This window comes from Onychostruthus taczanowskii, unplaced genomic scaffold (genome assembly GCF_017590055.1).
Source record: "Onychostruthus taczanowskii isolate IOZ18803 unplaced genomic scaffold, ASM1759005v1 scaffold31, whole genome shotgun sequence".
In the NCBI taxonomy this organism is placed as follows: Eukaryota; Metazoa; Chordata; class Aves; order Passeriformes; family Passeridae; genus Onychostruthus; species Onychostruthus taczanowskii.
Window position 1 is genome coordinate 4,843,917 of NW_024500461.1, and position 23,629 is coordinate 4,867,545.

The following is a 23,629-nucleotide window of genomic DNA, read 5'->3' on the forward strand; positions in this document are numbered from 1 at the left end:
CAAGGCCAACTGCCATAAGCCACAACAACTAACACAAATAACAGTATTTTTTTTATGATGGTCTTTTCTAGTGAAATATAAGCCAATCAGTAGAGTAGTAACTAATATTGGATGATGCTTCACTCTCCATTCATAAATTCATTAACAAACACAAAATTTCATACTTCATGAAAAATTTATCCTAAACAGCCAGCTTTGTTGAGAAAAAATCATAGGGGACAAGTTTTTTTTCAAACTGCTGGTACAATTAAAAATTTAATAAACATTTTTCAGATTTCCACTGTCTTTTGCATTTTCATGCAAAGCTATCCCCAAATTATTTACAAGTTTGAACATACAAAATATGAGTGATGGTGTTAATATTGCTTGTCTTAGCCTTGAGTTACACAGAACTACAGAAACACTGTCCTAAATCCTAAATTCCAGAAAAAAAAATATAGGAAAAACATTTCTGAGAGGAGTACCCCATGCATAGGTAAAAAAACCTGAAGGCCTGACACACAGGAACAAAATGCTGGCCACAGATTCTTTTCTTTGGGGGCATCTCTAATCTTTTCTGGGAAGCAACCGAATGCTCATACCCAGCCAAAGCTCTTATTGGTGTGTCAAGTATATTAGAAACACCAAACTATGTGTTTCTGAAGAATATAATGTCTTATTCAAAGGAAATGGCACTGACAAGATTTTACCTCCTTAATATAAGGGACTTCAGGGATCTCCTTGGACAATGCAGTTTGCTGTCACTCTCTGCATGATGGTTAGGACAGCTAGGTACAATCCAGCTTGAAGACAATGTAATAGGTTCCCCACAAAACAGAAAGAGGGAGAAGGATCTTCGGGGAACAGAGAAAACCCAGCATACAAAGCATGCTACATTCTCCCCTCCCGTCAACTCTCCCTCACCTCAAAACCAGCAGAGATTTTTTTTCTCAGCAGCAGTGTGGACCCATATCAGGACCTCAAAGCATTTTCCTTTTAACTTCCCCTGACTTTATTATGCTGGGAATTTTTACATATCCATCTTTTACATATATTTTTACTCCTTTGTGGTCTAAAACAAGCTTCAGAAGAGTTAACTGCTGTCTTATTTACACCTTTCTTATACTTCTTTTCATCCCAGTGGCACAATTTCCTTCAGAAACTGTGAACCCACAGGAATTCCTTGGTATGTTTAATTCATTTTTCTGTGGCTTAGAGAGATTCAATAAATCCCTAAATCATATCCAGACACTGTAACATTTGTGATTAAGCATATGTGGCCAGCTCCATCCATTTTATAGCCATGTACAATAGAAGTGTGACTTCTTGCCTCTCTCAAAAGATGTGCATCTTCTGGATATCAAGGCAGGACACTATCAGTACAATGCTGTCAATGTTCAGCCTTCTGTGCAGCCTGTATGACCTTTAGTGGCATCTAGTGGCAAATGAGTTTGCAGGGGAAAATCGTCACAATTAAATGGCAATTAAACCAATGAAAATTGATTTCATGTTCATATGTGAGAGTGGGAAGAATGGAGCTTGCAGTGTATCAGCATAGAGAGAACACATTGCTGGCTGCCAGCCTACCTTTCCAGTCTAAATTATCACTAGGCATTATAGGCCACGTGACCAAATTAGTTCCAGTGCTAATTTATAGAGCTTCTGATAAGACTTTCTAATTATGGTTTGGAACAAGGCCTACAGGTAGTTAAGAAGTTAACATTAGCCACCTTTTCCTGTTTTTGCTACTTTGTTGATCATAATTTATTTCTTCCATTTCTTCCATATGAGACATTCTTTTCTACCACAATGTGGGTGCTCTTACTATTATCCCTAGAAACAGCACAAAAGATTTTGATATTGCCTTGGCAGAAGCACAGAGCTTCTCTTCCTAAGTGAGATTCACTAGTGTTTTGATTTTACCAGATGTCACAATACTTTCTTCTCTTGTCTAATATTAAAATATATATGGAGCAATATGCTGGATAGTGGCAACATACTGATAGAAGCTCAGAGTCAAAAGATGTTTGTCTCATAAATATGTGATTCCACATTCAGGCAATATACTGATAGAAGTTGAAGAGACTTCTAGCTCTGCTGGGATAACAGTCTGCAATATTTAAACTGATGTGGTTTTAGTGCATTAGTTTTCCAGAAAAGTCAGCTGTATGCAAAAAGAAGCAATTGAATAAGCATTGTAGGTAAAATAGTCTGCCTAAATGTTTTTTGTTTCTTTTTAAATAAACCCAAATGTTAAAGATTCAAGACAAAAAATATATATATACATACTAAAATTTCTGCAGAAAATATCTCCACAGGTGCAAAATGTCATGCATGACTTAATGTATGCTGTTGTTATTATATATTATTGTTAATGCAACCTGTTGTTATTTTGCAGCTCCACAAAGGATGAGAAAACAGCTGTGAGTATAGCGTTTAAAATCCATAATATTTTCTAAAGAAAATCTGTATTTACAATGAGTAAATTTATATTCATGCAACAAAAAAGAAGTTCTGGTGAAAAGTTTAGTGTTGCTCATCATTTGGGTTGACAGAAAAGGTATTGTTTGAGAATGCTTTTCAGTGAAATGTTTTCAGCTAAATTCTTCTCTTTACTGAGATACTGTAATATTAGATCCACTTCACAAGGAAGCCTGGCGGGAAATGCAGAAGGAGATATTTGGTCATTGCACAACTGCAAAATAATATGTAGACAGACCTCTTAGAACAACTAGGATTACAGGAATACTGCAATATGCCATTCTGGGAGTTGTTGATGAAGTCCTTGCTTCTGTGATCCAGAAATGCCTCCTGTTTCCTGGGAACTGCCACTTCCTAAAGGCCTATAGAGCAGTGTGTCACAATCTCTTAGGTCAGTTTTTTGAAATAAGGAATGGGTGTTCTATTACAACACTGAACATGTCAATGAGTCACAATTCACTTTTTAAGAAAGAAACAAGAAAACTTTCCCCAGTAGATTAATGAATCAGGTACATTCATACAAAAAGTCCTTCTTGCTTCCTTTGCTGTGGGTTATACCGACATTTTGGCAGCTAATAAAACACAGGGGCCAGAAAATATATTTGGGACAGTTGAGTGTGTTTGTCTGCCAAATTAAATAATAGACCAGAGACATTGGAACAGGACTAGAGAATGTACAAGATAAGTGAAAGCTGTGCCAGCTGAGAGGTCTAATGGTCTTACTGGAAAGTGGCTTGAACAGCTTGCAGCTGAGATGAGACAAAAAGTCCATGAGGACAGAGAATTCCATCTGTCCCTGAATACATTTTTCCATTTAGAGTTTAAGAAGGATATAAAAATCATTTGAGTTCCTTGATTTGCATTGTGAAAGGAAAATGGGAAAAGATGGTTATGTTCTCCTGACACTACACTGTGACTTAAGCTTTACCTTTGTTCAAGGGAAAACCTTCTGCTTGAAGAAGCATTAAAGCACAGTGTTATAAGTCAAGGACCAAAATGCTCCCTATTAATAAATTGAATTAATGATCAGTGGATAGCTGATTCTAGCAGCAAAGAAACTGCATCTAGATGAAACTGATTTGTCATATAAAATAAATACTTTTTACAGTTCAAGACTTTTGACTCTCTAGTGATGAAGTCCCAGCAAAATGTCTCCTGTGAAGGAGGTGAGTTTAGAGGAAGAAACCCCTATTGGAGCTACCCAGCATTCTGAAGGCTTCAAACTGCCTTAAACTAGACATAGAGTTCTAGTTATCTTTCAGCATGCAATGAGCTGGCAGCTGGCATCTGATAGCTGATCAGAGAGTTTAGAATTTTCAGTGCCATGGAGGTCTTTAGAAAGCTAATATCTTCTGGCTAAAAGAATACTGGTTGAACAATTAGGGTTTGATTCAAGTAAACAGTTGGCAGGTTTAGGAATGCTGCTTAAACTGAGGTGGATTTTGTTCTTAAAAGCTTATGTTTGTCAAGCATGGCACCCCAGCAGCCTAAGTGTACAGTATGCCTCTCTCCCTTCAAATCCAGGAATAGATGAGATTGAAGGACAAGTCCTACAAAAATTGAAATGATTTTTAAAAATTTACAGAGTGTCAAAAGTGTGAGACACATTTGATTAAAACATAACAATACATTTTTCCCAAAATACTTAAAATCTGAATTAGCTTCATTTATATCAAACATATCACATTCAAAATGTCCAAATAGTATAGATTTTATATTAAATATAATATTTAGGTCTAAACATAATGGATTAAATAACTGTTAAGGCAAACATAAAAGTCATAGTCAGATTTACCTGAAGATATTTTAGCAGAAATGATATGGAAACACGAGTATAGAGAAAACTTCTAAGTATTAGTTGACAATGGCATATTCTTCAGTGAGAACAGCTGACAAAGAAAGAGTAATCTAAGGATTATTTCTCTTCTGACAGGCTCTACTGTGCTAATCTGGAGTTACAATTAGAAAAATATAAAGTGCATTGATTTCAAAATAGCTCCTCCTCTGAAGAATGTAATTACATAATGAGGAAGAAAAAAAATCCCAAAACAAAACAGGGATGAAATTAATATGTACTAATAAAGAAGACAGAAACATGAGACTAATAATAAGAAATCTTTTTTGTAAATTGATAGGAGTAGCAGGAAGAAAGGTTTGCCTTTGGGATAATAAAGAGAAGAGAAAGGGAGGAAGTAAAAGGTAAGTATGGATAGTGTAGTGTAGTAAGGGTGAATTTAAGCAGCTTGAATGTGATATCAAGGACAAGTGGAGCTGATCAGGGATTCAAATTGGAAATGATAGTGTATTACATGCAAAATATCAGTTAAGAAGGAGAAGCTGCAAAAAGCAGTCAAAGAAAGGGTAAAATTACTAACAGATTCAAAGAAACACACAGGGAGACAAGATATTTTTTATTTTTCAAAACTCAGTTTGATAGCATCTACAGGCTGTACTCTGTGTGCTGAGCACTTTTACCAGAGACAGCCAAGAACATTAGGAAACAGTTGCTGCTACTCTTTCACTTGCAGAGAAATCAGCCCTTATCAACCACTTAATTGGTGAGACTTAGTCATGCTTCAGAGTCTCTGAAAAATACTTAAAACAAATATTATATTTATCAGCTATTAGGTTATTAATTTTATCTTCAGAGAAATAAGTCACAACAGCTTAATCACAGAAGGGCTATTGCCAGAACCAGATCAGATCAACCTTGATTTTGCCTAGCTGTATCTTGAAAGTCCCCAAAGACTTTCAACAAACCTACAGGGATGGAGATCCTACAGCCTTTCTGATTGTTACCTTGTGCTTCCAGGAGAGATGTTTTCTAATGTTCAGTTTGAGCTCCAGTTGTTTTCCTTCAGAAATGTCTATCAGTTCTCATAATACAAAGCAGAAGTCAAAAGGCCCTTTATTAAAGACATTTTCAATGCCACAAGACAAGCTCCATGCATTCAGCTATCCTTCCCATAAACTCTTTTTACTGTTAGAGAGGCAGCCAGAACACTAACAGTCAACAGCTTAAACAGGGACTCACACAAACATGCCTAAGTATTTACACTGTTTACATTCAGTGCCTGCCTCCTTTTTATTGTTGTCTATGATATGACAAAAATGGCACGTGGTTCCTGCAATCATGCTTTCCCCCATGATGCTAAGCAGAGCTTCAACCTAAGAACAGAGAGGTGAAAAGCTTCTTTCTCACTGCATGCAGAAGCAGGGGTCTGAGGTTACACCATACCCCAGATTCAGCTACAGGCTGGCTCTGTTATGAATGAGGTTTTGCTCATTTGAGCTGGGGAATTGAAAGCAGCTGGATATAATGCTTGTCTCACATGCTGTTGGCTACAGATGCTGGCATTCCTTAGCCACGCAGGTTTCCTCTGCCCTTTGAGAAGTGCTTTTTGAATGCTATAATTCTGGTAGTGTATCCTCCTACTGTCACACTCCAAGTTGTTCTTCAACCCAGTCTGCTCCCTTCCAAGCTAAGCAGATTTGCCAGTTTGGACAAAGTGTGTAAAGGCACATATGTTGCATGCCTGTGCTGCTTCTCACTTGCAATAGGACCAAGTTTGTCAATGGTAATATTTTGTTTCTCTCTGCTGGTTGAAAAAGGAAAGTAATTTTCTCCATATATCCGAGTGAGAAATAGGTGCCGAATAGGCTGTTAGTCATTTAGCATGGGTCTTAGAGCTTTCAGGTTTAGAATGCCAACCCCTTAATTGCTAATCTTCATGGGTTTGGTTTTGCCTTTGAGGAAATGAACACTCTAACTCTGTTGTGGAAGCATTCAGGCAAGTCTGAATAAACCTTTATATTTCCCTTCTGAACTGGACAACCACAGCATGGGAACTACATTTGTGGCTTATTTCTAACTTGTATTCTCTTGGTTTTGTATATTTTAAAGTATAGAAGTAACTTTGAAAAGAGTAATTCTGCCCTAGCATAACCATCTGCAGCAAAAGAGTAAGTGCTTGGCAACACTAACTAGTTCATAGAAGTTCTTACTAGATATAAATAATCCCATGTTCTGGCAAAGAAAGTCTTCACAGTGTGATCTTTAGTTGGAGGAAAGAAAACTTATGTTAGTTGGCACATCTAGCAGCATAATGTAGTTATTATTAAAAAAGTGACCAAGTAAAAGTGGCACCTTGTTAAATAATGTAACAACTCTCTGTGCACATTCTAGGGCAGATTGGCTTACACTGTTTAAAACAAAAATAAACTTTTATTGCCTTCTGCTCCTGTTAACACTGCTGAGCCAACACATCCACACACAGCAGCAAGAGGCCAGAGCCAAATACAGAAGTGTTTTAGTAGGACCAAGGTGAACTTTAAATATATAAGCCATTAATACAGATTTAAAAAATGGGGTTACTGTAGACCTAAATTTCCAACAGAATCCTCTTTCTAACATAAAGCCTGATCACAGGGATTTTGCAGAACATGCCTGATATTTCAAGACTTCTTGCAATACCGGCAGCATTGATGCTTCCCACGGTCAGCTGCGTGACCAGAGGTGTCAGACATGCTCTGCTCTTGTGGGTACAGCTGAGATTTATGGACATGCAGCCATCTGGTCAGAGATGCTCTGCACTTTTTCTTCACAGTGATCCCTTTGCTTCAGTGATCCCTACCTACTTCAGGTAGGTTAGTGACAAATACTGCACACTGGCTGCTTCTAGACCAGTGAAATGGTGTGCTCAGGACTGCTGTCTGGAACAGAGGTCACAGAGAGCGCCGTGCCTTGTTCCTGCTCTTAACTCTACTCCCCCCGTTCAGAGTGCCTATACGTCTCTGTGGGAAAGCTCAAACCCATAGAAAGTTGAAGCCATAGAAATGTACATGGTATGTGACAAGGTCATAGACAGAGGCCTCCCAGTCTTGATTTCAGGGCTGCATATGCATTTTACTTAAATAGTCCCTCTAGGAATAAAGAAACAGGCTCTATCCATAGTCTAGGACTGGTTCACAAATCTTTTTACTACAGCTAAACTCACACACTATTGAGCAGATTTTTCCACTTTCCAGGCAGGTGGTGTAAAGAAAGCTTACAACACTCCTATTCTTGAGCAGAGCCTGCGAGGGTAGATGTGCTTGGAAACAAACACTGGGTGAGAGCCTGCTGGAGAGGGATGGCTCACATTTAGCTGCTCAGGTGGTCAACTGTGTAATGATTCTGTTGTTTCTGTTCATGCCCACAGCCAGGGGCGTGATCGACATGGAATTCTGCAACTTGTGAAGACAGACGTCTGATTTTATTTGAATTTTATGGGTCTGGGTTTTATCCATATTTCTTTTAGTTAATCCATGCACAAAACTATTTCCTTCCCAAAATCAATTGTTCGCTTTTGTCATGGAAGACATTTAAACTTACAATGGCAAGAACTTTTCTAGAGCTAGGCTTGACCATCTGCACAGAGATTAGCAAAATTTTTTCTTAAATTTGCATTTGAATGAAAATGTACCTGATCTGCAGCTACTGACAGCCTGTTGTCTCCAAGACATAGAATTTGTCTTCAGTAGTAAAGCAATGCAACAAAATGTATTGTTTCATTTCCCTACCATTTTAGTTTTCCCCTGTATTGCATCACAAATATTTCATAGAATTTTTAGTACCTGATGGCTTTCAAACTTTTATTCTTACTTTACTAGAAATCTGAAATTCCTGGATTTTTCAATTATTATTTGTCCCAGCCATGTATCACTTTAGTGGTTGATATTAACCAATAAATAGAACAAAAGCTAAATAAAATATTTTGATTTTTTCATAATTGCAGTGTTGGTGTGCTCTTACTTGTTCACATATTTTTTACCAATAAATTATATTCTTAATTCTATTTAGATGCAGTGTGAAACTGGTGTTTAAATGGAGATATCAATACCTAACATTATTTAACACTGAAACCAAAAATGTATGGACAAAATTGCAAAATTTTGTGTTTGTCTAATCAAAAAAAGGACAAATTGCTACTGTAGCTATAATTAATGGTAACCACCTTCAAGGGGACTTATTGTAAACCTTGTGCGATGTGCTTTTAGGAGGTTTCCAAACATTTTCAAAGGAACATTTCCAATAGATTTTTTGACATTAAAGTTCTAATACATTTTTCCAGCTTCAAAAAGCTTTGGATTTTTTTATTTGTCTGGAAGAAAACTGCTATTATTTGATTCACTTAAATCAACCTTGCAGGTTATTTTGGTTATAAAAAATGTGCAGTATATAATTTATTTATAAGTACTTTTCAATGTCTACTGTGGTGACTCAGAGATAATGGTCAGTTGCAGGAATGACATTTAAAGCGGCTTTTAGAGGACTGGTATGTAAACTTTAAACATAACTATTAAAAGTTATATTCTGGAAGTGTTTTCTTACTGAAATGGTTAAAATAGACTCTGACATAGCTAGAGTAAGGTATGAAAAATCATACCCCTGATGTCCGGGGAAGTATCTACCAGCATAGACTAGAAGAGTGCTGTAGACACGCGAAATGTCAGAAATATGTTTGCTTTCCCATAAATGTGTGAGAATGAACATGGGAATGAAAAGTTAAACTAGTGCTAGTTGATAAATAATCTACAAGGGGACCGAAGAACTTTTCTCTTGCTCTGAAGAATGCTGGTCCTACTGAGAAAAAACAACACTTGGCTTAACTGGAACCAGATTTTCTCAGAGCAACCAAAATGATGAATCTAAACAGGATAAGTGTAAATCTGGTTCTTGCTAGCATCCAGCTTCCATTGATAGATGTGGAAGTTCAGCATTTCTAAAAGTCTGTGAGTGATAATCCCATTTAAGTCTGCAAAGCTCCATTTGAAAGTGCGTCTGCAATAACTAAAAGTAGTAAAAATAAGATTTTTCTTTTTTTTTTTTTTCAAACAAGTACTTGCAAACCATTTTTGTCTGGTTTTCCAACGCTTTTGCAGCCACGGTTAGAATTTTCTGCTGCAGCATTTCCAGGGCTCAGAGGAGCTGTGGGAATAATTTCTGACTGTCTGGTAAAGACTGCAGCTGTAGACATACTGTCTGCCTTCCCAGTTCATGTCATTCATTAGTGGAGAAGCAGTGCAGGTGCATGAGCAGGTGCACTAGTGCCTAGCATTGCCAATAACATTTAGATCAGTACTGAGATGCTATGTGAAGAGAAGGCATTTTTTGGTGTTACCATTAAATACCTATAGTTATCACTCCTGAATCATTGCCTTCTCTTCTATCGGTCTTGTTGCACAGTGGTTTTTTGACTCCCTGTGTGGTTTTTTGACTTATGGTATAAAACCTATCAGATGAGATAAGGTAAAATTCTCTAAATCTTCAAAGATACTATCTCATGTTTTTTATATTTATGATGTGTTGCAAGACAAATCTGCAAAATTCCTAGCAAAGTTTTTTACAGACCTAATTCTGTCCTAATTCTGTTTTCGGAACTCCTGTTTCTTGATAATGAGACTTTTGAAATGTGGATTAATGGCAAGAACTGACCCCTATCCCTTGACAATGATAACCTCCTTACAATAGCAGAGTCTTTCTTTTCAACAAAACCTTGAATTCAACACAGTTCCTTAAAAAATAAGGTTAGAAAGAGCTATATATATTGTTAGTTAATAAAGGAATTTCTGAAGTTAAAGAAATTGCCAATAAAACCAGACTTGATCTTAAGTTAGCTTTTGGCACTACACTTTGAAAGTCTGACAGCTTTCTGCAGGGTGGTCCTGTTAGCATTTGTATGCTATTCCGTAGTTCAGTAGTCATAAAGATGAGACCTGTGGCACTGACCATACTGCCAGATGCTCTTGGCTCCTAATATGGTGATTTTATTCCCATTAAGTCCTGTTGTGGAGAACTTACAGGTTTGGATGGACCTTGTGTGTAGCATGGATTCCAAGGCAAAACTCAACCAGCTTTCTTTCACCATGCTTATAACAAGTGTGGGAGATTCCTTCTGTTCTTATGTATAACCTGAGAGCACTGACAGTTTCAGAAGAGCTGGCATAGAGAAATTAAGCCACTGTCCCTTCTCTATAAAAATGAACAAAGTGGCTATTTTAGAAAAGAGGATAAGGCAGGAAAATTCAATGGGATATTTTCCTCAGGATATGAACTGTACCATGACTTTTGCAGAGGCTGCCTATTCATTACTGTATTTATTACCCATCTGTGAACTTTTCTTATACATGTTTTAATTTTGAAATAAAAAAAATACTTCCACTCTTTGTTTGTAACTTGATGACTCAGGATTTCATTTAGTTCCCTCCAGGTCTGGTATTATGAGAAACAATGACAAGTTATTGAATGTTAATCTTTGCTATGTTTCTGTTATGTGTTTCCTTTGGAGTTTTTGGCTAAATTCTAGTGAATTTAGGCTCTGCTTGTTTAGAAAGAAGCCTCTCCAGTTTCTTTGACCCTTCCAGTTGCCTTTTGTATAATTTCTTATCTTATTCTAATGTATCCTAAGTCATAATAATTGAAAGGTGTTTGCATCAGAAATTTGTATATGAATATAGCAGTTTTCTGTTTCATTTTCTATTATATTTCTACAAATTCCTGGCATTCAATTATCCTTTTGATTAAGAATTTCTATGAAAATTTCAAAACCTGTGACATACAGATATCTTCCTTTGGTGGTAGAAATTAATTCTGTTCTTCATTTGTATGTATAGTTGAGGGTGATTGTACCACCATCAATGAATTTTATTTTCCATTTTATTAATCTGCTGCACAACGTTACAAAATGCAAGAGATTTTTTTCTTTCAGAACACTATGGTCAATTTTAGTTTTGATCACTGAGGCTATCCTTGTATCATTTGAATATTTTTTGGGTAATGTTTCAGTCTCTTTTACAGACTGTTAAAGAATATGCTTGGTCCCTAAGACAGTTATATATGGGACTCCCCTAAGAATCCTCTCTCTTTTACTTTTTTGGAAAATGAGCCTTTATTGTTGTAATTTGTTATTTACTTTTCCACCAAGTACTTATCCACAAGATGACTTACTATTATTCCACATGAAAGCTTAGTTTCTTTGAAAAACATTGTAACAGATTTTGAAAACCCAAAGATGGGTTATTTGGGAAACCTTCTTCCCTCATGATTACAGACTTTTTGGAAGAACTCACACCTTTCAAATCTGGGAGACATAAATTTGCTCTTCAGAGGTTAAATTTCCTCAATCATGTTTATTTTTTGATTATTAATATAATTTCTACTAATAGATTGGGACTGAAATTCATATTCCTTACGTTGTGATCTTATTTATTTGAAGCTTTATTTTTTTTTTTAAATCATGTTATCATTGTTCCCTTTGACAGTAGATTGCATAAGATTGAGAAAGAAACTGTAACAAATGAAATTCAACAATTTAATAACTGTGTTTCCTTGGACTCCTTAGATGAGTGTTGTCTGGTCTTACTGGTTTGTTTTAATACATATTGCAAAGCAATTCCAGAATTCTCTAATCAGTGCCAATCTTTCAGAGCAGGTGAGGTAAACCAGATGTGCTGACTCAAGATGGGTCCCTTTATGACTATATTTGTGTCCCAGGAAAGACTTGTCTCCTGTCTAAATCCACATGGGATAATAAACCTCAAGTTGCATGTTTCTGCCTTTAATAACTGAGAATTGAAATGTAGCCTATGGCTGTGAAAAATCAGGTTAGTGTTTCACATACACCAGTAAAACAGCATCCACACCACGTCTGAAAAAAAGGATAAGTGAAAAAGATCAATTCCATTTTATTTAGAATTATTAAGAAAATAAAACACTGTGGAAAAAATACTGTCATACTAGAGTGTAATAACTTTAATCTAATAAACATTTTTAAAGGCAGTCTACAAATGGACTGAAAGGAATGAGTCTGAGATTTTTTTGCTTTCTTTAGAGTACATAGAAGAAATCTGAAAAATTATATGGGGAAAAAGAAGACTAATTCTCTTGTTATATATTAACAAAACAGATTTAGAGGAGGTGGGGGACAACAAGAAGTGCTTGGCTTTTCTGTAACCAAAAATTTATATTTGTTTGGCATACTTCTTTTCACAGAGTTTTCAAAAATAGTTTGTCTGCCACAGATATGTTTGATTTTCCTTTGCATTGATGAAAACAGCTTTGAATATTTCCTTTTAGCACCCACATATATATACATACTTGGGGGAAAAAAGGATGTGCAAACATTTCTATTGACATCCCTTGATCTCTTTTGGCTTTAATCAGCAGAGATATGAATTTCACTAAATAAGTTGTTAATGAATCTTTCTGGCATTACATTGCTGGTATAACAATAGCACTGTATGGTATAACAATGGCAGAGAAATAAAGCCTTTAGAGGGAGAAGCAACAAGCTCTTTCACAGTGACTTTAGCAGAAAGAAACAAAGATTATCTGGTAGAATAAAATTGGATTGTGTGCTCTTTAATTATAAATATGTGACAAATTTGAATAGCCAAAAATAATCTTGAATTATATTGAAAATAATCTTCAAATAAATTTGCTGGTAGTATACATTAATTTTTCCCCCCTAGCTTAACAAAGCCTCTCAGATATGAATTTGTAGAAAATTTTAACAGAGCCACAAAGAATTAACTAGTGTTAAAAATAACCATTATCTTCAGAAAGTTCTTTGCTTCATTAGCTACAAGAGGGTATTTGCTTTTCCTTAAGGAACATAAGTAGTGTTCTCTTAGAAACAAATCAAATCCACTGCTAACTGTGTTTATGCAGGTCTACTATCTCCATTACTTACACAGGATAAGTTGTATAGTTTTCTCTTTATTTTTCTGTTCATGCTTTACTTTTTTTTTTTTGTCCTCAGGATTAGGATTATGGCCACGATTAAGAAAAAAAAATAGTGGAGACTTTAGACATCTTTTGTGTTTCCCTGCATAGCTTCTGTTGTTGGAGAGATGAATTGTTACAGAGAAACTCTGGTGTTTTGAGTGGAAAGTTGCTATAATTTGAAATGTAAATAAGTACAGGGTAAGCAAAATGTCTGATTGCTGAAACTACATAGCCACAGGTTTTTCTAGAAGGTAGGCAGCATTCCAAAATATATCAAAATCAGGCATTTAAAGGGAATGCAGTTATGACCTTTAGCTAATGACTTTTTCAGTAAGTAGTGTCTCTTGGTCACCATAAAATCTTCCCAGCATTTTCCTCTTCAGAATTAATTCATCATATGAAGAGGAAGTATTTCTAAGAAACTAGTAGCTGGTAAAACTATGAATGTGGTCACAGATAGCACCATTTTTTCACTTCCATAAGTAATGCCAGTATTAAATCCATGACTGCAGTTTAAGGTCAGTATAGAGCATATCTACATTTATAATCCACTAATCCCAGAAGCTATGTCTGTCCGACATCTCTTTAACAGTGCTTTAATAAGGCTTTGCACGAGTTTACAGCCTTCATTCAAGTATCATATTACAGGGCAGAGGTCATGACTTGGGTGGTTCTCATTCATCAAGTACTGTGTTTTCTTACATGTCTATCAGTATATAAATAAACACTTTAAGATAAGTATTAATCAAATGGGTCTTTTTAACTCCCTCTCATCTTCTCCCTTATCTTACATTTGTTGCCCTTAATCTTTTTTCAGAACTTCTTTGCCAAACTATGGGTAAATTTGAGCCTCTGCCTGTTGCTATGTCACTACTGAGTCGAGCTCAGTAGTGATCAACAAGAAATACTTACAGCCAGTGTGAAATGCATCACAAATGCACTTTCAGGTTGATCCTAGAAGATGGGCTCTTTTGGCTCACAATTTCATTTCCGGCCCTTCCCTTCACATAGATAATTTTTATGGTTGCATGCATCACAGTCAACAAGATTTTTTGGGGTGATGTTGATCCCTAAAAGCCTAGTGATAAGAATGTTTTAGTGTTCTTTTCTCAAGTTGTTCTGTCACATACACGTGCCTACATTTCAGCTGGACCCATTCATCCTGTCTGTGGCTCATGTGGCTCACCCCTGTACAAGGACCTTTGTAGAATTATTGTGGTTTCTACTTCTTGATCCTCTGTCATAGTTTTGTCAGGATAAGAATATGTCATGCAGGTTTAAGGTTTTGCTTTTTGAGTACATTATAGAGGAAATGGCTGCTTAGCTGCCATTCTTTTCTGAAGTGCTGTGGTCCCTTGAGTCCATGGCACATGTCAGCCTCATATATGAGCAGCTGCACATCCAGCACAACCTCTGTGCTCTAGGTACATGTGCAATGCTTGAGGCCATTCTGAGAAAGAATATTTTTTCAGTGCCAAAATAAGAAGGAAAAGTGTTAATATTAAATTCAGGGTCAGGTGGGTCCTGCAATTTCAGGAATGGATTATTTCAGTTGCCTCTCCTTAGGTAACGGGAGGTTCAAATGTATTTTACAACCCAGTTAAGGGATTAACCCATCTTTCCTCCTTCCACTTGTCATCAGGCTGCCCCAAAATAGACTCACAAGTGGCTTCTTCTTCCTTGACACAAACAGTGCTCTTTTGAAGATTCCAGGGACACTCTTAGATCCCTGAACATTGCTGGATGAATACACTTGAAGGCTGGAAAGTTTCTACCAAATTTCTAGATAGGTTGCTCATTACACATAGATGCCTCTATCAGGTGAACAATCCTGTCAAGGCAACTGAAGACTCTTGATATGGTAGAATGTGTCTGAATGGCAGTATTCTCTTCTTGTGACAAGTAATAAAAATTTTTCTTGTGAGAAATAATAAAAAACCCCATAGACTGTAGTTAAGAGCCATCTTTCTAAAAAATTGGTGTAGGGTACACTCTTTTCTGCCTGCATAGGAAAGGAAGTGTGCTGCTGCTACTGAGATGTGCCCGGGTGGCTGCACCCTGCTGGGGCTGCAGGCTTGGCAGAGGGGAGGCTGGGAGAGCCTTACCTGTGTGCCAACACACAGAGCAGCGCTGTGCAGCACAGCCCGGGGGTAGGGGCAAGCTGGGAGGGTGTTGGGCTTCGGTCGTAGTGGCAGATGAAGGGTTGTTCTCACCAAAGGCCTGAGTTTGTGCCCCATGGATCATTCACATAAGAAGAAAATCCAGTGGTGCTTCCTGGATTTATCGTGTGGCATACTGTGATATTCATTCTGCGATCAGATAGCACAGGCTTTTCAGGAATTGAGCTTTGAGGGGAGAGCTGGAAGCATTTGTGTAGGACTGCATGAATTTCTCTAGTGAGCCTTTTACAGTTTTTCAGCATATCCACTGATTTCAAGCAGTTGAATAATTGCACATAGCTCAAAGTGGCTATGGCACCCATTAATTTTTAACAACATAATAACTCATATCCCACAGTCAGTGACCTACCTGTCATAGCTTCCAGTACAGCTGAATGTGTGCTCATTCTGGGTGAATGACCTCTTAGAGAAAGGAAAAAATGTAGATTCACAAAAAAATTTTCTCCTTCTGCTTTACAGTTGCTTAGGTGTTTCCTTTTCTTGTGTCTGCTGATCTTCAAATTTACTGGACAAACTTGGATTCTCAAGCAGGGCTGGTTTTTTCATCATGACAACAACATTTCTTCAACCAGGAGTATTCATTATTTATTTGAAAATGGAATATGCACCTTCTGCATGGGAAGATTCCTGGACTGAAACATCACTGGTGCAACAAGCACCGGTGTAAATGAGAAGTAATTCACTGAAATTGATGCAGTTACAACAATATAAAAATAACTCAAAAAAATGTCTTCAAGACCTAGTACTGTGATTCCTTGAGCCACTAATTTCTCATTTTAAGCTTGTACCAATCAACTCAATCAGTAGTGGGAGGAAGAGAGAATAAGAAATTAAATAGAATCATTATACACACCTAAGTTTAGCAAGCATGTGATATATTACTGTAAACCATACCATATTTTATTACTCTGGGATTTTTAGTTTTTCTTCTTTTCTTTGGACAAAGAAATTGCCAGCTTTTGTCAGGTAAATGCTAAGCAAATGCCTGAATATTAACAAGTAAAAAGAAAATGCTTCCTTTTACTTTCAGATCCACCAAATATTATAATTCATGTTCTTCCTTTTCTTCACAGCCCACAGCTACACACATTTCATATCATCATCTTATAAATCTGCCATCTTTTGTTTTGATTATACTGTGTTAGTTTTTGTAATCAAATCTGAATTCTAAAAAAAATTATGTTTGAGGGGAATTTAGCAAGCTTGTGGTATGGAAAGGTTAACTGAAAACTGTCAATTGAATAATGCCTTTTTGTGCTTGAAAGAGTGAAAATTGTTAGTTTTCTGTCATCTAATCTGCCTACCTATTCTCTGACAGGATAAAGGTTTAAATGTATAGATAAATACTTAGTATATCTAAAAAAAGAGAAGCGACATAACAGTAATCCCTAAATCAGCTTTACATGCTGCCTTAAAACAGTCGAATACTTTGCATCATTTAAATAGTAAACTTCAAAATCTGAGTTCATTGCTCTACTCTCAGAGAAGACCCACTGAATTGTACTCCAAGTGGTGGGCTAGCACAGCCATATGTTGCTCTGGACAAGAAAAACCAATCAGGAATACCAGTGTTTGAGAGTGTGACTAACCCACTTTCCAAGTCAGTGACACCAAAGCAGTTTATCTGTTTTCTTGGAAACATGCCTGTGCTTCTGTCCCCTTCCTTCTTGAAATGTACTGCACACAGAGCAGCTGCCAAGCCAGATGAATTGCACACTAGGGGGAATCGCTGAAAATAAGCAGCATGGAGATCGAAAATAGGGCTTGGGAATAATTGCAGGATAGGAACACAAGCATGATTTTCACCATTCTGGCTTCCTCAGCCAATTTCCAAATGCTTCATGTCCTGTGGAATGCATTCTAGAAGAGCTGTAGTGGCTTGAGCCGTATCAAAAACTCACTGCTGTCAATGACTTTTAATTGCCAAAGATTTGGATGAGACCCTCAGTCCCCAGAATTCTTCAACCAAGGTCTCACATGTTAGTAAAAAAAGAAGACAAGAGTGTACTCCAGTGAGACATGAAGTTTGGTGCTTATGCCCAAAGCTGAGACAAAGTCCTGCCCAGCTCAGATTGCTACTGGAGAGCAGGGGCATGTCCCTGACTGCCCAGACATGTTCTGCCTCCTGCACCCCTGGGCAGCTCAGAGGTTATTTCACAAGCCACCATACAGGGTATCGAGCACAAAACAGACTCCTGAAAAAAATATCAAGTATCAAGTTGACATTTCTTGGTTGACAGCTAGATAAACAGCTTCTCCTGGGAATACAACCTGAGCTCTCATCTAGTAGCAGGAAAAAGCTTATTTCATGCTCCTGTCTACCCAACAGGATACACACCTGTATTTTCTAGTGTTTCTCAACCATTATAGACACTTCAATGCACTGTGGGAGAAAGAGGAAACATTTTCACCTCTTCCTGTTGAAGCACTCTTACTGTGAAAAACATTGCAATATTTATTGTTGTTCAACAAAATGCAACACAAAGCTAAACTGCTTTTTCTGTATTTTACCATAGTGGCAAATATATTGATTTCTTGTCCTTATCAGAGGCTTTATAAAGATTTAAGGAACAATCACTGTGTAAAGACTGTTTAGAAAAGGATTAGGATTCAGCTGTCTTATTGCCAGTGTCTTAGCCATTAAGCTATGAACCAAAGACAAATTTTTCTGCTTATTTTTTTTTTCTAATGTTCCAATCCAATTAATCCTCATTTTGTTATTACTCTACAGCTTGGTTTTATCATAACATCCTCCAGAATTTTTCTATTTCTAACTGTCTTCCCAGATAAACCCAGACACTCGTAGTGGAGGTTACATGGAACATTGAAATATTTTTATCGTTGTGCTTTTGTCCTCCAAAAATAAAATTTCTCATTTTGTTATGGGTATTCCAGCAACCACAGTGATAAAAGATGAGACAGCAGCAAAACTTAAACTTGTCATTTAGTTGTCCTTATTGGGGTGTGCTTAAAGGTGCTAGGAGAAATCTTGCCAAGCCATTCCCTTCTAGAAACACAGAGGGAGAAGTACCAGGCCCAGCCATGCCTTATGCATCAAGATTTTCATTTAAGTCAATACTGAGGAAGAGCTACAAATCTATCAGGTGGGCACCTCTGGGATTAGAGACAACTAAACTGATGTAGCTAGAGTCATTGTTCGGGACTGCAGAAAAATTTAGGAATATTATCTTGGCGAATTTGGTCTTCAGTACTTCAAGACAGGCTGCTAGAGCCTCTTTGGTTAGTCAGAAATTCCTGAAAACAGGAATAACCAAAAAACTTTTCTCCTTGTCATCACAGAGGTTATTTTATTTTTTGGCATTAGCACAGCTACTATAAGAGCTGGCCATTTCTCTTCCAGGACTGTTTATATTACAAAGGAAGTTAGGTCTGGTCCTCCAGTTACAGACTGTACTCCAGAGTCTCAGGAGTTTTGGTTGTTCAAACATATGTATTGCATGTATATTTGGCTTTAACACTATAGTCCTTATTCAAGCAAAACCACCCACTATGGTCAAAAATAGTAGTGTAATTCGGCATCCAGTTACAATTTATTCTCAAGTGGTATTGTTCTCTTCCCACTACTGTTGCTTCTTGCTTGAATAATTATTGTTCTTCTCTCAGATTTCTCCAGCTTCAATAATTTATAAAATCTACTAATTATTTTTCTTTCTCCTTCTATATAAGAGAAAATAAAACTTGACAAAACTTCAAAAGGAGGTGACAGAATTCATATAATGCTATTATCATATTTCTTGCATATGCAAAGAAGACTGCAATGGATTCCATATTTCCTCTCTTTCCTCTTCTTAATACAGCCTTAACAAGTTAAATACTTTTTGGAGTCCATGGCAAATTTTGAGCAGATATTCCATCGCGGCATTTGAAAAAAAACCCACATCTATGTATAATTTTTTGTGTGTCTATAAGTAAATGTACTTTTATTTTCAAGGAAGATGACCTTTATTACATGGAAAGACAGTAAAAGCAAAGTAAAATATTAGAAATAGATATTATTTCCCTTCTGTTGGAAGATCTTCCAATGTGACAATGTTTCTAAAATCTTGCATGGAAAGATTTTATGTTTCAAATATTTTTGGAGAAAAAATAGCATCACAATCTTAGATCCTAAACTTTTCCAAAGCCTCATTATTTGGAAAGAAACATGTTTTTTGATTGTGTATGTATACATATATGCAGTCATACATGTACATGCCAACAGTTTTAGAGTGCCATCTGCTGACATACGGGACTAAATAGTGTGGTTTCTGTTAAGTTTTTAGGATCAATAAAGTTGCTGCACCCTTGAAAGATTTTCTGTTAAATTGCACTGCCAGGCAAAGCACACTTTTAAATTGCAGGAGCTACAAAGATGTTTTTGCCAGCCTTTGGATGTACAGAATCCTAGAGGCATAGAACAGTTTGTGTTGGACGAGATCTTGATGATGATCTTGTTATAACCACCTCCTGCCATGTATCTCTAACTCATCTTGTTTATTGCACATTTCATATGTGTTTGATGGTTGATAGCATTTAAGCCAAACTCTTATGAAGTGAACTTGCTGGCTGGAGTGGCATGAATTTCTTTGTGCTTTTCTTCAGGTGCTCTCCTGATGACCTGCAATCCCTCTCCAGGTTCTGGGCATCTCTTGTTGACACTGGCATCAGACTGGTAGGGGTGAGATGGATTAAGGTTCCCTTTCCTCAGCAACTTTAGCTTGAAGGTCTCTTCACCAGCTTGGCAAGCCTATGACCAAAGATGCTCTTCCCCTCCTCTGACAGATGGACACACACATGGACTCCTCTGTACTGTATTATGCTTGAATTCCTGTGATTGCTGAATCTTCCTGACTCACCTATATGTTCAATCTCTATTCTTCTGGCAATAAATGAAAAATTATTTTCATGGAAGGCTTGTGTAAAATATTGTTGATTTTCTTAAAATGTTAGCCTATCAAGACCAAGAGGTTATTTTATTGTTGATCTAGAAATATGTTGCACAGAGTCCAGGCAAATATGAACAGCAGCAAAGGTGTTCAGAAGTAACATTTTATCTCCTTCTTGGGACTGAAAATCTAAACTTCCTCTTCAGAAGAAAAGTCTGTTTTAAAAATTGAAGCCACAGAAAGATTAAGGCAAAAAATAAATGTTGCCACTTGTCACAGCTTCCTCAGAGATGCAAATCCCACCCCCCAGCCATATGGCATTTCATTCAAGAATGAAAACTTGCTCAAATGCTGTCTCTTAAGAGTGTTCAGTACTTCCCTCTGGTGGTCTGTCCCATAAAATACTTCTCAAAAAAGAGATTGCTTAAACCATTCCCTTTGAACTTAGGACAGTTTGTGAAGATGTGCATGCACAGAAGTTTGTATCAGTTTTCAGATGGGGTCTGAAGCGGCTTCAACTAGGAGGTGGTCAAAAACATTTTAAAATTATAGAATGTTTTCTAATATGATCTGGGCTCCCAGTTTGGATTAGGTATGTAGTATTTGTGAATTTTAATTAAACTTCAAACCTTATGAGAATCACCAGATGACATTTAGCTCAGTTTTTAAGAAAGAAAGAATAAAAGACTGCTGTTACTGTTTCAGGCAAACTGACTTCTTAATCCCTTTAGGAAAGACAGCCAGTGAATCAGCACATTTTCTTTTTTCTGACATCATTGTACAACTACACCTCCTACTCTACCATGATGTTTTTATGTGCTGTCATGATTATTTTGTGTTCCTCATGAAATGTATTCTTGTAGAAATTATGACACTCTAATAGAATGACCTTGTGTACTTTTGTTGCTTGTGTATTTTCTAAAACAATCAATTTTCACTATTGACTTCTTTTAGCATTCAAATATAGATACACCTAACCTCAATTTAGGGTTAGTGTCACCAGTATTTTTAATGTTTTTTTGTAATGAGCAGCTAAAATATGCTTTTAATATAGACATCCACAGAAAAAAAAAGATGAGTTAAAGGGAATCAATAACTATGGCTAACATTTGAAAAGTGGTGCCATATTCAACTTCATTCCTCTTTTCTGAACACATCTGCTTTTAAATGTAAGTTAACTACCATTTGTATTGGTGTGAATGACATTTCGCTGTGAAATATCTCTCTTTCTGCTCCTTTCTCATACATTTGTTTACATAGTCTTCCTTACACAGTCTTATTTGCTACTGTTATTACAATAATATAACTAAGTATTTATTATAATAATAATTATAATAATAAATACTTAGTCTGTGAAAGATTGTCTATTTCTTTAGAAGTGCTATCCTCTCCACTTTTTCACTTTCTTCTGCAAGATCATATTTTAAAATCCGCTTCCTAGTTAATTACTCTTGCAGTGACTTAAACAGCATTCAAGGTAAAATATAGGAACAACTGAACCTAAATTGGTAAACTCATTCTGTTAGCTCTAATGCTGAGTTATCACTGTTTTTTAAAGTTCTGAGGTCCTTTCAGATTTGGGAGGATGTAGGAAAGGCAATGATATCCAAGCCATAGATCCATTTTATATGTATGGGAACTTAAACAAACTTAGGCAGGGATCTGTCTTGAAAAATGTGATTTCCACTGGAAGAATAGCTTGGAAAATTGCAGAAAATCACCCCATTTGTGTCAGCCTTCAAAGTTTTCTTATACAAAAATAATTTCTGGTGGAATATAAGTGAGACTAATCTTGTGACATAAAACTCACACAAATTTATATTTTGAAGGTTACCACTGAAGTGGATATCTGAAATGGATTTCAAAGTCCTGTATTTCACTAAGTATATATTTTGGCAGAAAAAATAGAAAACAAGATACTCAAATATCTTGTGCAAGATTCTGTGTTAAAAGATTGTTCTATTGGCTTCCCACAAAATCAGGATCTGAGAAAGATAAAAGATACAGTATTAGCTATAGCCCACCAGAAATCCGATAAATTTCACTTCAAGTAATAATATCCTCGAATGGAAAGAAAACGTTAAAAGTTTGCATTTATTGTCTGTGTGAAAGAGGAATCACAATTTAAAAAAATACATTTAAGAAGAGAGCAACAACAAGCATCAAATCATCTCATTTTCAGCTTTTTCTTTAGCTAGACATACTATCTTCCTAAATCCTTGAGAAGCCAGCAACATGACTCCACAGGCAGGTGGAGATTCAGTGGCTGAAAGAATATGGCATTCTGACACACCATGGCAAGCAGACAGCTGGGAAACCAAGCAGAGAAGCAAACATTTTGTCTTAAATACTTAATTCCTTAGATAAAGTTGAGAGAATCAATATAGAAGCATGGAGTATTTTAGTCTGATCTAACTGGCTTTTCAGTCTATCTTAAGAGTAGTTTGCATGGTCAGAATGGCTTCCACTGGGGGTCTCAAAGCACTTCCCAAATGCTCTTGGCTGAAGTCTTGTAATGCATCGTTTACATTGGGCAAGAAACAAACACGAGAACTGATGGAAACTTTTCATTTTACTGGAGATGATCCAAACTAGCATTGCTGAGCACTCCCATCATTTCAAGTGAAAATAACATAAATTGTACACATATTCTCTAAGAGACAGAACCTGTTCTTAGTCTTCTTTCAAAAATCCAGATATATTCTGGCAAGAAAGATAGAAGCAAAGGAGAAAAGGTACATCCTGGTATTATAAATAACTCTTACTTGTGCTTAAAAATTGCTTAAACAAAAGCCAGATTCAGTTTCCACAATAATTAAATAGAATAAGCTTCTTTGTAGTGTTGTGAATTACCCATGGGTCTGCAAATTTGGCAAGACTTTTACACATCTGGTTTTATTAATAAAATTTTTAAAACATATGAGTGACTATTATAAGAGTAAATATTGCTCACTTTAAAAATACGCTGTTGTAAGTAAAAAAGTTGAGGACAAAAGCAACTAATGTCCCAAATTAACATTGAAAATAGGAAAGCTAAAATAAATAATGGAATTTAAAGCCTTCAAATGCTGTTCAGGTTCCAAGTATTATTCTGTGAATATATGCAATGACTTAATATATATTCAATATGTGCTTGTTTTCTTGACCTTAAACAAAATAAATCATGTGTCCTCTTTTTATATGTAATATTTTCTCTTTTACTGTATGTATATTCATTCACTGCACACCTATTCCAAGTAGTTTGGTTCAAGGAATTCCAGTTTTTCTTATAATTGAAACATAAACACCTAATGTAATTTTTAAGATCTACAAAGTGCCAGTGAGGTGTCAAACTG

General features: G+C 36.4%; 1 long non-coding RNA gene across 1 annotated transcript in view; it reads left to right on the forward strand.

The window, feature by feature from the left end:
* The window catches only part of LOC121338673, an 80,815-nt gene extending 60,546 nt beyond the window's left edge, over positions 1-20,269 (forward strand). Inside the window, exons 2-3 of the long non-coding RNA XR_005953066.1 lie at positions 2,378-2,402; positions 20,011-20,269. This is a non-coding gene — a long non-coding RNA (uncharacterized LOC121338673). The remainder of the gene's footprint in view (positions 1-2,377; positions 2,403-20,010) is intronic.
* Positions 20,270-23,629: the final 3,360 nt, after the last annotated feature.